This window comes from Hemiscyllium ocellatum, chromosome 38 (genome assembly GCF_020745735.1).
Source record: "Hemiscyllium ocellatum isolate sHemOce1 chromosome 38, sHemOce1.pat.X.cur, whole genome shotgun sequence".
In the NCBI taxonomy this organism is placed as follows: domain Eukaryota; kingdom Metazoa; phylum Chordata; class Chondrichthyes; order Orectolobiformes; family Hemiscylliidae; genus Hemiscyllium; species Hemiscyllium ocellatum.
In genome coordinates, this window is record NC_083438.1 from 16970429 (window position 1) to 16983983 (window position 13555).

The window sequence follows — 13555 nt, forward strand, 5'->3', positions numbered from 1 at the left end:
GGTGGGGTGGGGTTAGATGGGGGGGGGGGGGGCGAGGTTGGGGAGGGGGGGCAATGGGGTGCAGGGGCACTGCCTAATCGCCTGAACGGAGAGTGAACTTGGCAAGTGCTCGCTGAGTCAATCCCATTGAACTGATGGGGGCAGTGAGCGGTTTGGAGCAGGCATCAGCAATGCTGTAGGCCCCTTGCGCACAGGGGTGTGTCTGCTCAGAAACAAACCCTGAGACAGAGAGGGGGGGGGCAAGGCAGGCAGAACAAGGAAGAAAGGAAACTTCAGAAAACTCCGAGCCTCAGGGGAGAGCTTTGAATCAATTAACCAAATAATCAATCATCCAAACAAAATAATGCCCACCCATCTCATTCAGATAATCAAGGTTCCTCTGGAAATGATTTGGTGTGAACATTGGAGGTATGGTTAGTTCAGTTTGCAGACGGCACCAAAATTGGAGGTGCAGTGGAGAGTGACGGTTACCTCAGAGAACAACGGGATCTGGATCAGATAGGCCAATGGGCCGAGGAGTGACAGATGGAGTTTAATTTAGATAAACGTGAGATGCTGCATTTTGAAAAGGCAAATCAAGGCTGGACTTATCCACTTCATGAGAGAGTCCTGGGGAGTGTTGTTCAACAAAGAGACCTTGGGGTGAGGTTCATAGCTCCTCAAAAGTGGACTTGCAGGTTGACAGGATAATGAGGAAGGTGTTTGGTATGCTGTTCTTTATTGGTCGGTGCACTGAGGAGAGTGGTTGGGAGGTCATGGTGCAGATGTACAGGGTATTGCTTAGGCCAATGTTAGAATAATGTGCTCAATTCTGGTCTCCTTCCTATCGGAAAGATGTTGCGAGACTTGAAAGGGTTCCAAAAAGATTGACAAGGATGTTGACAGGGTTGCAGGGTTTGAGCTATAGGGAAAGGCTGAATAGGCCAGGGCTGTTTTCCCTGGAGTGTCAGAGGCTGAGGGGGGGTGACCTTATCAAAGTTTATCAAATCATGAAGGGGCAAGGATAGGTAAACAGACAACGTGAATTCCCTGGAGTTGGAAGAGTCTCAAACTAGAGGGCTTAAGTTTCGGATGAGAGGGGAAAAACTGACAAGGGACCTAAGGGACACAACATTTTCATGCAGAGGATGGTGCGTATTTTGGAATTAGCTGGTAGTAAAATTACAGCATTTAAAAGGCATCTGAATGGGTATTAGGAAGGATCGAGAGGGATATGGACCAAATCTAGGAAATGGGACAAGATTAATTTCGGATATCTGGTCGGCATGGATGAGGTGGACCGAAGGGTCTGCTCCATGCTGCACATCCGTATCCCTCGATGACGCCAATCAAAGGTAGCTTCACAGTCACCAGTCATTAACTGAATTTTCAATACCAACAGCCCACAGGGTGAAATTGTTGTCCCCAGAGCACTTGTCTGGAAATATGGAATATTGGCCAAGTGGAGTCCATCAGGAAGTGGTCATGCTCGAGATCTTGCGGGAAAAAGAGAGGGGGGATCCTGTTGCATGGTTCCTTGAGCAGACTGTCAAAGTCATTCGGCAGAATGCCTCATCACCAGAACTTTCCAAGAAGCAGCAAGACAAGAGCTTGGCTACTGGGTACGAAGGGCTCGGCCCGGGAGCTCCTTCCTGTCCGCCCAGTCGGCCTGTGCCATTGCACACTGCCCTCGAAGCGGCTGTGGGGAGGGGTGGGGGAGGTACAGACTGTCAGACACCTCCTGCTGGAATGTGCCTTTCCAAAGGAAATCTGGAGGAGGATGCAGCGGGTTGTGTCGAGGTTCACCTCGAGCGGCTCCGGGATGACGCTCTTTGGTGTGCCCGAACTTTGTTGGTTTTCCAAAAGAAGTAGGTGACTGTGTCCGAATGTTGCAGACTGACACTGCGTGCTGAGGGAGACACGAAAGCCTGCTACCAAGAGGCAGGAGGGAGAGACCACTGTCTGAGCTCTTGCTACTGAAGGAAAATGGGGGGGGGGGGCCATTCCGTTATCGGACCCTCCAATATTTGTAAATGGTGCCTTGCATGAATAAGAAGTGCCTCTGGCTTTGTTGCAACTGTGCAGAAAGTCAAACTGCAATGTGTGTTTGGCCGCAATAGGCTTAGACTGTACAGAACCAAACTGCTTTGGTAACTGTATGTATGTAAAGGTATTTTTTAATGAATAAAGTATACGTTTGCAATAAAGAAAGAAATGAGCTCATGCTACTGCATCTCCAGTAGCCTGCTCAGTCTTTGCTACACTCTCTGATGCCCTTGATTCCAACCATTTGTTCCAACTCTTTGCCAAAGCATGGCCAGGCCTTGCTGGTGTTCGGATTCTGCCTCATTTTATCATGTGCATTCATGCATTTGCTAATCTTCCAACCTGCGTCCTCTCTGGGAAATAAAGATTAATATTCCATACACTGCAGAGAGCAACTCAGGAAAAGAAAAGTGTTTTTAAAACGAAAACTGTGCTTTGTACTTTAATGAAACATGGACATTATTTTGCATTGAAATATTATTCATGGGAATATAAGAAACAAGAGGCCATTCAGCCCATTCACCCCTTACCCGGCAAAGATGAGTAAACGTGTCCTCACCCAATGTGTCTTTTGCAGAGTGCGACGAGTAAACTCGTCCAAAACATATAATTTCAAAAACAGCCACAGGCGAGTTTATACATCAATTCTCGGCATTTCAGGGCCCTTCTCAGCTAGAAACGAGTATACCCAGTGACTCATACGTCTGGTAGCTATGTCTCTTCCGCCTCAGACATTGCAAGAAGCGTCAACGCACCACTTTTGGGCACACACTGTCATTTGGTTTTTTTCTGTTTTATTTTACAAATTATGCCCAGGATGTCGAGCTCAGAAGATAACAATGTGTGTGAACCTTCTATTAGAAGCTTGGATACATCGGATGAGAGTGCAAGCATTAAAAATACTATAAAATAAAGCAAGACAAAAATTTGTCTGAAAATGAAAGGTTTGCTCCAAATAAAAGTCACCAGGGAAGGGGATTAAAACTCGCTGTCATTTTAGACCATGCATAATCATGCAGCAAATGCCATTTTCCCACACAGGCCCCATAATCCTTCATATATTTAACTGCAACATTTGCCTCACTTTTCATTATTGACAAATCCACTGACTGAACGTCCACAAACGTCTGGGGGGGTGGGGGGGTCACCAAAGACTCATCACCTTCTAAGTGAACAAATTCTCCTCATTTCAGTCTTGCAGTTTTCCTTTAACTCTATTTCCCAGACTCTGAGGTCCTCTGGGAAGGGGAATCAGCCCTTCAGCATCTACGCCGTCAAATCCTGTGAGAAGGTGCCATGTTCCAGGGCTCAATTTTGGCAAGGACCAAGACAAAAATACCCTTCCTCCTAAAATCCAGAGAGAAATGAGGCCTTGCCAGTGACGTCCACATACATGACAGAATATGTTCACAAAGTCGGCAGAGAAACGTTCGGACGATAAAACAGCATTATGTTCGAAGATCCGATAGAATACTGGGAAAACCACACCCATTTGGAACATTTGGCTGAGTGGTTCATGCTGTACTACTCAATCCCAGCATTTCAACACTTTGGGTTCAACTTCACATTCCCATCAGCTCATCAAACCCATTGACTGCTCAGGAGACCAACACCCATTCCATCCTGGCCATAAATATATTCAAGGAACTAGCACATCCAGACACCCGGCAGTGTATCCCACATACTCTGTGTGTGATACAGTGCTCACACCCTGCAATGTATCCCACATACAGAGCGTGTGACACAGTGCTCACACCCTGCAGTATATCCCACACATTGTGCGTGTGATACAGTGCTCACAGCCTGAAGTGCATCCCACATACTGTGCGTGTGATACAGTGCTCACACCCTGCAGTATATCCCACATACTGTGCGTGTGATACAGTGCTCACACCCTGCAGTATATCCCACACAATGCGCGTGTGATACACTGCTCACACCCTGCAGTATATCCCACATACTGTGCGTGTGATACTGTGCACACACCCTGCAATATATCCCACACACTGTGCGTCTGATACAGTGCTCACACCCAGCAGTATATCCCACATACTGTGCGTGTGATACAGTGCTCACACCCAGCAGTATATCCCACATACTGTGCGTGTGATACAGTGCTCACATCCTGCAGTATATCCCACACACTGTGCGGCTGATACACTGCTCACACCCTGCAGTATATCCCACATAATGTGCGTGTGATACAGTGCTCACAACCTGCAATATATCCCACACACTGTGCGTGTGATACAGTGCTCACACCCTGCAGTATATCCCACATACTGTGCGTGTGATACAGTGCTCACACCCTGCAGTATATACCACACACTGTGCATGTGACACAGTGCTCACACCCTGCAGTATATCCCACACTATGTGCATGTGATACAGTGCTCACACCCTGCAGTATATCCCACATACTGTGCGTGTGATACAGTGCTCACACTCTGCAATATATCCCACACACTGTGCGTGTGATACAGTGCTCACACCCTGCAGTATATCCCACACACTGTGTGTGTGACACAGTGCTCAAACCCTGCAGTATATCCCACACATTGTGTGTGTTATACAGTGCTCACACCCTGCAGAATATCCCACACACTGTGTGTGTGACACAGTGCTCACACCCTGCAGTATATCCCACAAACTCAGCGTGTGATACAATGCTGACAACCTGCCGTGTATCCCACACACTGTGTCTGCTACAGTGCTCACGCCCTGCAGTAGATCCCACATACTGTGCACGTGATACAGTGGCCATACCCTGCAGTATATCTCACACACTGTGCATGTGATAGAGTGCTCACACCCTGCAGTATATCCCAATTACTCTGGGTGTGATACAGTGCTCACACCCTGCAGTATATCCCACACACTGCGTGTGATACAGTGCTCACACCCTGCAGTATATCCCACACACTGTGTGAGTGATACAGTGCTCACACCCTGCAGTATATCCCACAAATTGTGCGTGTGATACAGTGCTCACACCCTGCAGTGTATCCCACACACTATGTGTGTGATACAGTGCTCACACACGGCAGTATATATCCCACACATTGTGTGTGTGATATAGTGCTCACACACTGCAGTATATATCCCACACACTGTGTGTCATACAGTGCTCACACCCTGCAGTAGAACCCACACACCGTGTGTGATACAGTGCTCACACCCTGCAGTATATCCCACATACTGTGCGTGTGATACAGTGCTCACACCCTGCAGTATATCCCACACACTGTGTGTGTGATACAGCACTCCTACCCTGCAGTATATCCCACGCACTGTGCGTGGGATAGAGTGCTCACACCCTGCAGTGTATCCCACACACTGTGTGTGATACAGTGCTCACACCCTGCAGTATATCCCGCACACTGTGTGTGACACAGTGCTCACACCCTGCAGTATATCCCACACACTGTGTGTGACACAGTGCTCACACCCTGCAGTATATCCCACACACTGTGTGTGTGACACAGTGCTCACACCCTGCAGTATATCCCACACAGTGTGTGTGTGACACAGTGCTCACACCCTGCAGTATATCCCACACAGTGTGTGTGTGACACAGTGCTCACACCCTGCAGTATATCCCACATACTGTGCGTGTGATACAGTGCTCACACCCTGCAGTATATCCTACATACTGTGTGTGATTCAGTGCTCACATCCTGCAGTATATCCCACACACTGTGTGTGATACAGTGCTCACACCCTGCAGTATATTCTACATACTGTGTCTGATACAGTGCTCACACCCTGCAGTATATCCCAAATAATGTGTATGTAATACAATGCTCACACCCTGCAGTATATCCCAGACACTGTGCGTGTGATACAGTGCTCACACCCTGCAGTGTATCCCACACACTGTGTGTGCGATACAGTGCTCACACCCTGCAGTATATCCCACAAACTGTGCGTGTGATACAGTGCTCACACCCTGCAGTATATCTCACACACTGTCTGAGTGATACAGTGCTCACACCCTGCAGTATATCCCACACACTGTGCGTGTGATACAGTGCTCACACCCTGCAGTATATCCCACACACTCTGTGAGTGATACAGTGCTCACACCCTGCAGTATATCCCACACACTGTGTGGGTGATACAGTGCTCACACCCTGCAATGTATCCCAAATACTGAGCGTGAGATACAGTGCTCACACCCTGCAGTATATCCCACACACTGTGAGTGTGATACAGTGCTCACACCCTGCAATGTATCCCAAATACTGAGCGTGTGATACAGTGCTCACACCCTGCAGTATATCCCACACACTGTGTGTGATACAGTGCCCACACCCTACAGTATATCCCACACACTGTGTGTGCGATACAGTGCTCACACCCTGCAGTATATCCCACACACTGGGTGTGAGATACAGTGCTCACACCCTGCAGTATAACCCAGACCCTGTGAGTGCGATACAGTGCTCATACCCTGCAGTATATCCTACATACTGTGTATGTGATACAATGCTCACACCCTGCAGTATATCCCACACACTGTGCGTGTGATACAGTGCTCACACCCTGCAGTGTATCCCACAAACTGTGCGTGTGATACAGTGCTCACAGCCTGCAGTATATCTCACACACTGTCTGAGTGATACAGTGCTCACACCCTGCAGTATATCCCACACACTGTGCGTGTGATACAGTGCTCACACCCTGCAGTATATCCCACACACTCTGTGAGTGATACAGTGCTCACACCCTGCAGTATATCCCACACACTGTGTGGGTGATACAGTGCTCACACCCTGCAATGTATCCCAAATACTGAGCGTGTGATACAGTGCTCACACCCTGCAGTATATCCCACACACTGTGTGTGCGATACAGTGCTCACACCCTGCAGTATATCCCACACACTGTGCGAGTGATACAGTGCTCACACCCTGCAGTATAACCCAGACACTGTGAGTGCGATACAGTGCTCATACCCTGCAGTATATCCTACATACTGTGTATGTGATACAATGCTCACACCCTGCAGTATATCCCAGACACTGTGCGTGTGATACAGTGCTCACAACCTGCAGTGTATCCCACACACTGAGTGTGTGATACAGTACTCACACCCTGCAGAATATCCCACACACTGTGAGAGTGATACAGTGCTCACACCCTGCAGTATATCTCACACACTGTGTGAGTGATACAGTGCTCACACCCTGCAGTATATCCCACACGCTGTGTGTGTGATACAATGCTTACACCCTGCAGTGTATCCCACACACTGTGTGGGTGATACAGTGCTCACACCCTGCAGTATATCCCACACACTGTGCGTGTGATACAGTGCTCACACCCTGCAGTATATCCCACACACTGTGTGCGTGATACAGTACTCATACCCTGCAGTATATCCCACACACTGTGAGACACAGTGCTCACATCCTGCACGTATCCCACACACTGTGTGTGTGATACAGTGCTCACACCCTGCAGTAGATCCCACACACTGTGTGATACAGTGCTCATACGCTGCAGTATATCCCACACACTCTGTGAGTGATACAGTGCTCACACCCTGCAATATATCTCACACACTGTCTGAGTGATACAGTGCTCACACCCTGCAGTATATCCCACACATTGTGTGTGTGATACAGTGCTCACACCCTGCAGTATATCCCACACACTGTGAGTGTGATACAGTGCTCACACCCTGCAATGTATCCCAAATACTGAGCGTGTGATACAGTGCTCACACCCTGCAGTATATCCCACACACTGTGTGTGATACAGTGCCCACACCCTACAGTATATCCCACACACTGTGTGGGCGATACAGTGCTCACACCCTGCAGTATATCCCACACACTGTGTGTGTCATACAGTGCTCACACCCTGCAGTATATCTCACATACTGTGTGAGTGATACAGTGCTCACACCCTGCAGTATATCCCACACGCTGTGTGTGTGATACAGTGCTCACACCCTGCAGTATATCCCACACACTGTGTGAGTGATACAGTGCTCACACCCTGCAGTATATCCCACACGCTGTGTGTGTGATACAGTGCTCACACCCTGCAGTATATCCCACACACTGTGCTGTGATACAGTGCTCACACCCTGCAGTATATCCCACACACTGTGTGCGTGATACAGTGCTCACACCCTGCAGTATATCCCAAACACTGTGTGTGTGATACAGTGCTTGCACCCTGCAGTGTATCCCACACACTGTGTGAGTGATACAGTGCTAATACCCTGCAGTATATCCCACACACTGTGCATGATACAGTGCTCACACCCTGCAATATATCCCACACACTGTGTGCGTGATACAGTGCTCCTACCCTGCAGTATATCTCACACACTGTGACAGTGATACAGTGCTCACACCCTGCAGTATATCCCACACACTGTGTGATACAGTCCTCACACCTTGCAGTATATCCCACATACTGTGTAAGTGATACATTGCGCACACCCTGCAGTATATCCCACACACTATGTGTGATATACTGCTCACAAACTGCAGTATATCCCACAAACTGTGTGAGTGATACAGTGCACACACCCTGCAGTATATCCCACACACTGTGCGTGTGATACAGTGCTCACACCCTGCAGTATATCCCACACGCTGTGTGTGTGATACAGTACTCATACCCTGCAGTATATCCCACACACTGTGAGACACAGTGCTAACATCCTGCACGTATCCCACACACTGTGTGTGTGATACAGTGCTCACACCCTGCAGTATATCCCACACACTGTGCGTGTGATACAGTACTCACACCCTGCAGTATATCCCACACACTGTGTGTGTGACACAGTGCTGATACCCTGCAGTATATCCCACACACTGTGTGTGTGACACAGTGCTCATACCCGGCAGTATATCCCACACATTGTGTGTGTGATACAGTACTCACACCCTGCAGTATAACCCAGACCCTGTGAGTGCGATACAGTGCTCATACCCTGCAGTATATCCTACATACTGTGTATGTGATACAATGCTCACACCCTGCAGTATATCCCACACACTGTGCGTGTGATACAGTGCTCACACCCTGCAGTGTATCCCACAAACTGTGCGTGTGATACAGTGCTCACAGCCTGCAGTATATCTCACACACTGTCTGAGTGATACAGTGCTCACACCCTGCAGTATATCCCACACACTGTGCGTGTGATACAGTGCTCACACCCTGCAGTATATCCCACACACTCTGTGAGTGATACAGTGCTCACACCCTGCAGTATATCCCACACACTGTGTGGGTGATACAGTGCTCACACCCTGCAATGTATCCCAAATACTGAGCGTGTGATACAGTGCTCACACCCTGCAGTATATCCCACACACTGTGTGTGTCATACAGTGCTCACACCCTGCAGTATATCCCACATACTGAGCGTGTGATACAGTGCTCACACCCTGCAGTATATCCCACACACTGTGTGTGTGATACAGTACTCCTACCCTGCAGTATATCGCACACACTGTGAGTGTGAGACACAGTGCTCACACCCTGCAGTATATCCCACACACTGTGTGTGATACAGTGCTCACACCCTGCAGTATATCTCACACACTGTGTGAGTGATACAGTGCTCACACCCTGCAGTATATCCCACACACTGTGCGTGATACAGTGCTCACACCCAGCAGTATATCTCACACACTGTGTATGATACAGTGCTCACACCCTGCAGTATATCCCACACACTGTGTATGATACAGTGCTCACACCCTGCAGTATATCTCACACACTGTCTCAGTGATACAGTGCTCACACCCTGCACGTATCCCACACACTGTGTGTGTGATACAGTGCTCACACCCTGCAGTATATCCCACACACTGTGCGTGTGATACAGTACTCACACCCTGCAGTATATCCCACACACTGTGTGTGTCATACAGTGCTCACACCCTGCAGTATATCCCACACACTGTGTGTGACACAGTGCTCACACCCTGCAGTATATCCCACATACTGTGTGTGTGATACAGTGCTCACACCCTGCAGTATATCCCACACACTGTGTGTAATACAGTGCTCACACCCTGCAGTGTATCCCAAGCACTGTGTGTGCTACAGTGCTCACAACTTGCAGTAGATCACACATACTATGCACGTGATACAGTGCTCACACCCTGCAGTATATACCACACACTGTGTGTGTCATACAGTGCTGACACCCTGCAGTATATCCCACACACTGTGTGAGTGATACAGTGCTCACACCCTGCAGTATATCCCACACACTGTGCGTGTGATACAGTGCTCACACCCTGCAGTATATCCCACACACTGTGTGTGTGATACAGTACTCATACCCTGCAGTATATCGCACACACTGTGAGACACAGTGCTCACACCCTGCAATGTATCCCAAATACTGAGCGTGTGATACAGTGCTCACACCCTGCAGTATATCCCACACACTGTGTGTGATACAGTGCCCACACCCTACAGTATATCCCACACACTGTGTGTGCGATACAGTGCTCACACCCTGCAGTATATCCCACACACTGGGTGTGAGATACAGTGCTCACACCCTGCAGTATAACCCAGACCCTGTGAGTGCGATACAGTGCTCATACCCTGCAGTATATCCTACATACTGTGTATGTGATACAATGCTCACACCCTGCAGTATATCCCACACACTGTGCGTGTGATACAGTGCTCACACCCTGCAGTGTATCCCACAAACTGTGCGTGTGATACAGTGCTCACAGCCTGCAGTATATCTCACACACTGTCTGAGTGATACAGTGCTCACACCCTGCAGTATATCCCACACACTGTGCGTGTGATACAGTGCTCACACCCTGCAGTATATCCCACACACTCTGTGAGTGATACAGTGCTCACACCCTGCAGTATATCCCACACACTGTGTGGGTGATACAGTGCTCACACCCTGCAATGTATCCCAAATACTGAGCGTGTGATACAGTGCTCACACCCTGCAGTATATCCCACACACTGTGTGTGCGATACAGTGCTCACACCCTGCAGTATATCCCACACACTGTGCGAGTGATACAGTGCTCACACCCTGCAGTATAACCCAGACACTGTGAGTGCGATACAGTGCTCATACCCTGCAGTATATCCTACATACTGTGTATGTGATACAATGCTCACACCCTGCAGTATATCCCAGACACTGTGCGTGTGATACAGTGCTCACAACCTGCAGTGTATCCCACACACTGAGTGTGTGATACAGTACTCACACCCTGCAGAATATCCCACACACTGTGAGAGTGATACAGTGCTCACACCCTGCAGTATATCTCACACGCTGTGTGTGTGATACAATGCTTACACCCTGCAGTGTATCCCACACACTGTGTGAGTGATACAGTGCTCACACCCTGCAGTATATCCCACACACTGTGCGTGTGATACAGTGCTCACACCCTGCAGTATATCCCACACACTGTGTGCGTGATACAGTACTCATACCCTGCAGTATATCCCACACACTGTGAGACACAGTGCTCACATCCTGCACGTATCCCACACACTGTGTGTGTGATACAGTGCTCACACCCTGCAGTAGATCCCACACACTGTGTGATACAGTGCTCACACCCTGCAGTATATCCCACATACTGTGTAAGTGATACAGTACTCATACCCTGCAGTATATCCCGCACTCTGTGTGTGACACAGTGCTCATACGCTGCAGTATATCCCGCACACTGTGTGTGATATAGTGCTCACACCCTGCAATATATCTCACACACTGTCTGAGTGATACAGTGCTCACACCCTGCAGTATATCCCACACATTGTGTGTGTGATACAGTGCTCACACCCTGCAGTATATCCCACACACTGTGTGAGTGATACAGTGCTAATACCCTGCAGTATATCCTACATACTGTGTATGTGATACAATGCTCACACCCTGCAGTATATCCCACACACTGTGAGTGTGATACAGTGCTCACACCCTGCAATGTATCCCAAATACTGAGCGTGTGATACAGTGCTCACACCCTGCAGTATATCCCACACACTGTGTGTGATACAGTGCCCACACCCTACAGTATATCCCACACACTGTGTGGGCGATACAGTGCTCACACCCTGCAGTATATCCCACACACTGTGTGTGTCATACAGTGCTCACACCCTGCAGTATATCTCACATACTGTGTGAGTGATACAGTGCTCACACCCTGCAGTATATCCCACACGCTGTGTGTGTGATACAGTGCTCACACCCTGCAGTATATCCCACACACTGTGTGAGTGATACAGTGCTCACACCCTGCAGTATATCCCACACGCTGTGTGTGTGATACAGTGCTCACACCCTGCAGTATATCCCACACACTGTGCTGTGATACAGTGCTCACACCCTGCAGTATATCCCACACACTGTGTGCGTGATACAGTGCTCACACCCTGCAGTATATCCCAAACACTGTGTGTGTGATACAGTGCTTGCACCCTGCAGTGTATCCCACACACTGTGTGAGTGATACAGTGCTAATACCCTGCAGTATATCCCACACACTGTGCATGATACAGTGCTCACACCCTGCAATATATCCCACACACTGTGTGCGTGATACAGTGCTCACACCCTGCAGTATATCCCACACATTGCGTGTGTGATACAGTGCTCACACCCTGCAGTATATCCCACACACTGTGTGAGTGATACAGTGCTAATACCCTGCAGTATATCCCACACACTGTGCATGATACAGTGCTCACACCCTGCAATATATCCCACACACTGTGTGTGTGATACAGTGCTCCTACCCTGCAGTATATCTCACACACTGTGACAGTGATACAGTGCTCACACCCTGCAGTATATCCCACACACTGTGTGATACAGTCCTCACACCTTGCAGTATATCCCACATACTGTGTAAGTGATACATTGCGCACACCCTGCAGTATATCCCACACACTATGTGTGATATACTGCTCACAAACTGCAGTATATCCCACAAACTGTGTGAGTGATACAGTGCACACACCCTGCAGTATATCCCACACACTGTGCGTGTGATACAGTGCTCACACCCTGCAGTATATCCCACACGCTGTGTGTGTGATACAGTACTCATACCCTGCAGTATATCCCACACACTGTGAGACACAGTGCTAACATCCTGCACGTATCCCACACACTGTGTGTGTGATACAGTGCTCACACCCTGCAGTATATCCCACACACTGTGCGTGTGATACAGTACTCACACCCTGCAGTATATCCCACACACTGTGTGTGTGACACAGTGCTGATACCCTGCAGTATATCCCACACACTGTGTGTGTGACACAGTGCTCATACCCGGCAGTATATCCCACACATTGTGTGTGTGATACAGTACTCACACCCTGCAGTATATCCCACACACTGTGCATGATACAGTGCTCACACCCTGCAATATATCCCACACACTGTGTGTGTGATACAGTGCTCACACCCTGCAGTATATCCCACACACTGTGTGTGTCATACAGTGCTCACACCCTGCAGTATATCCCACATACTGAG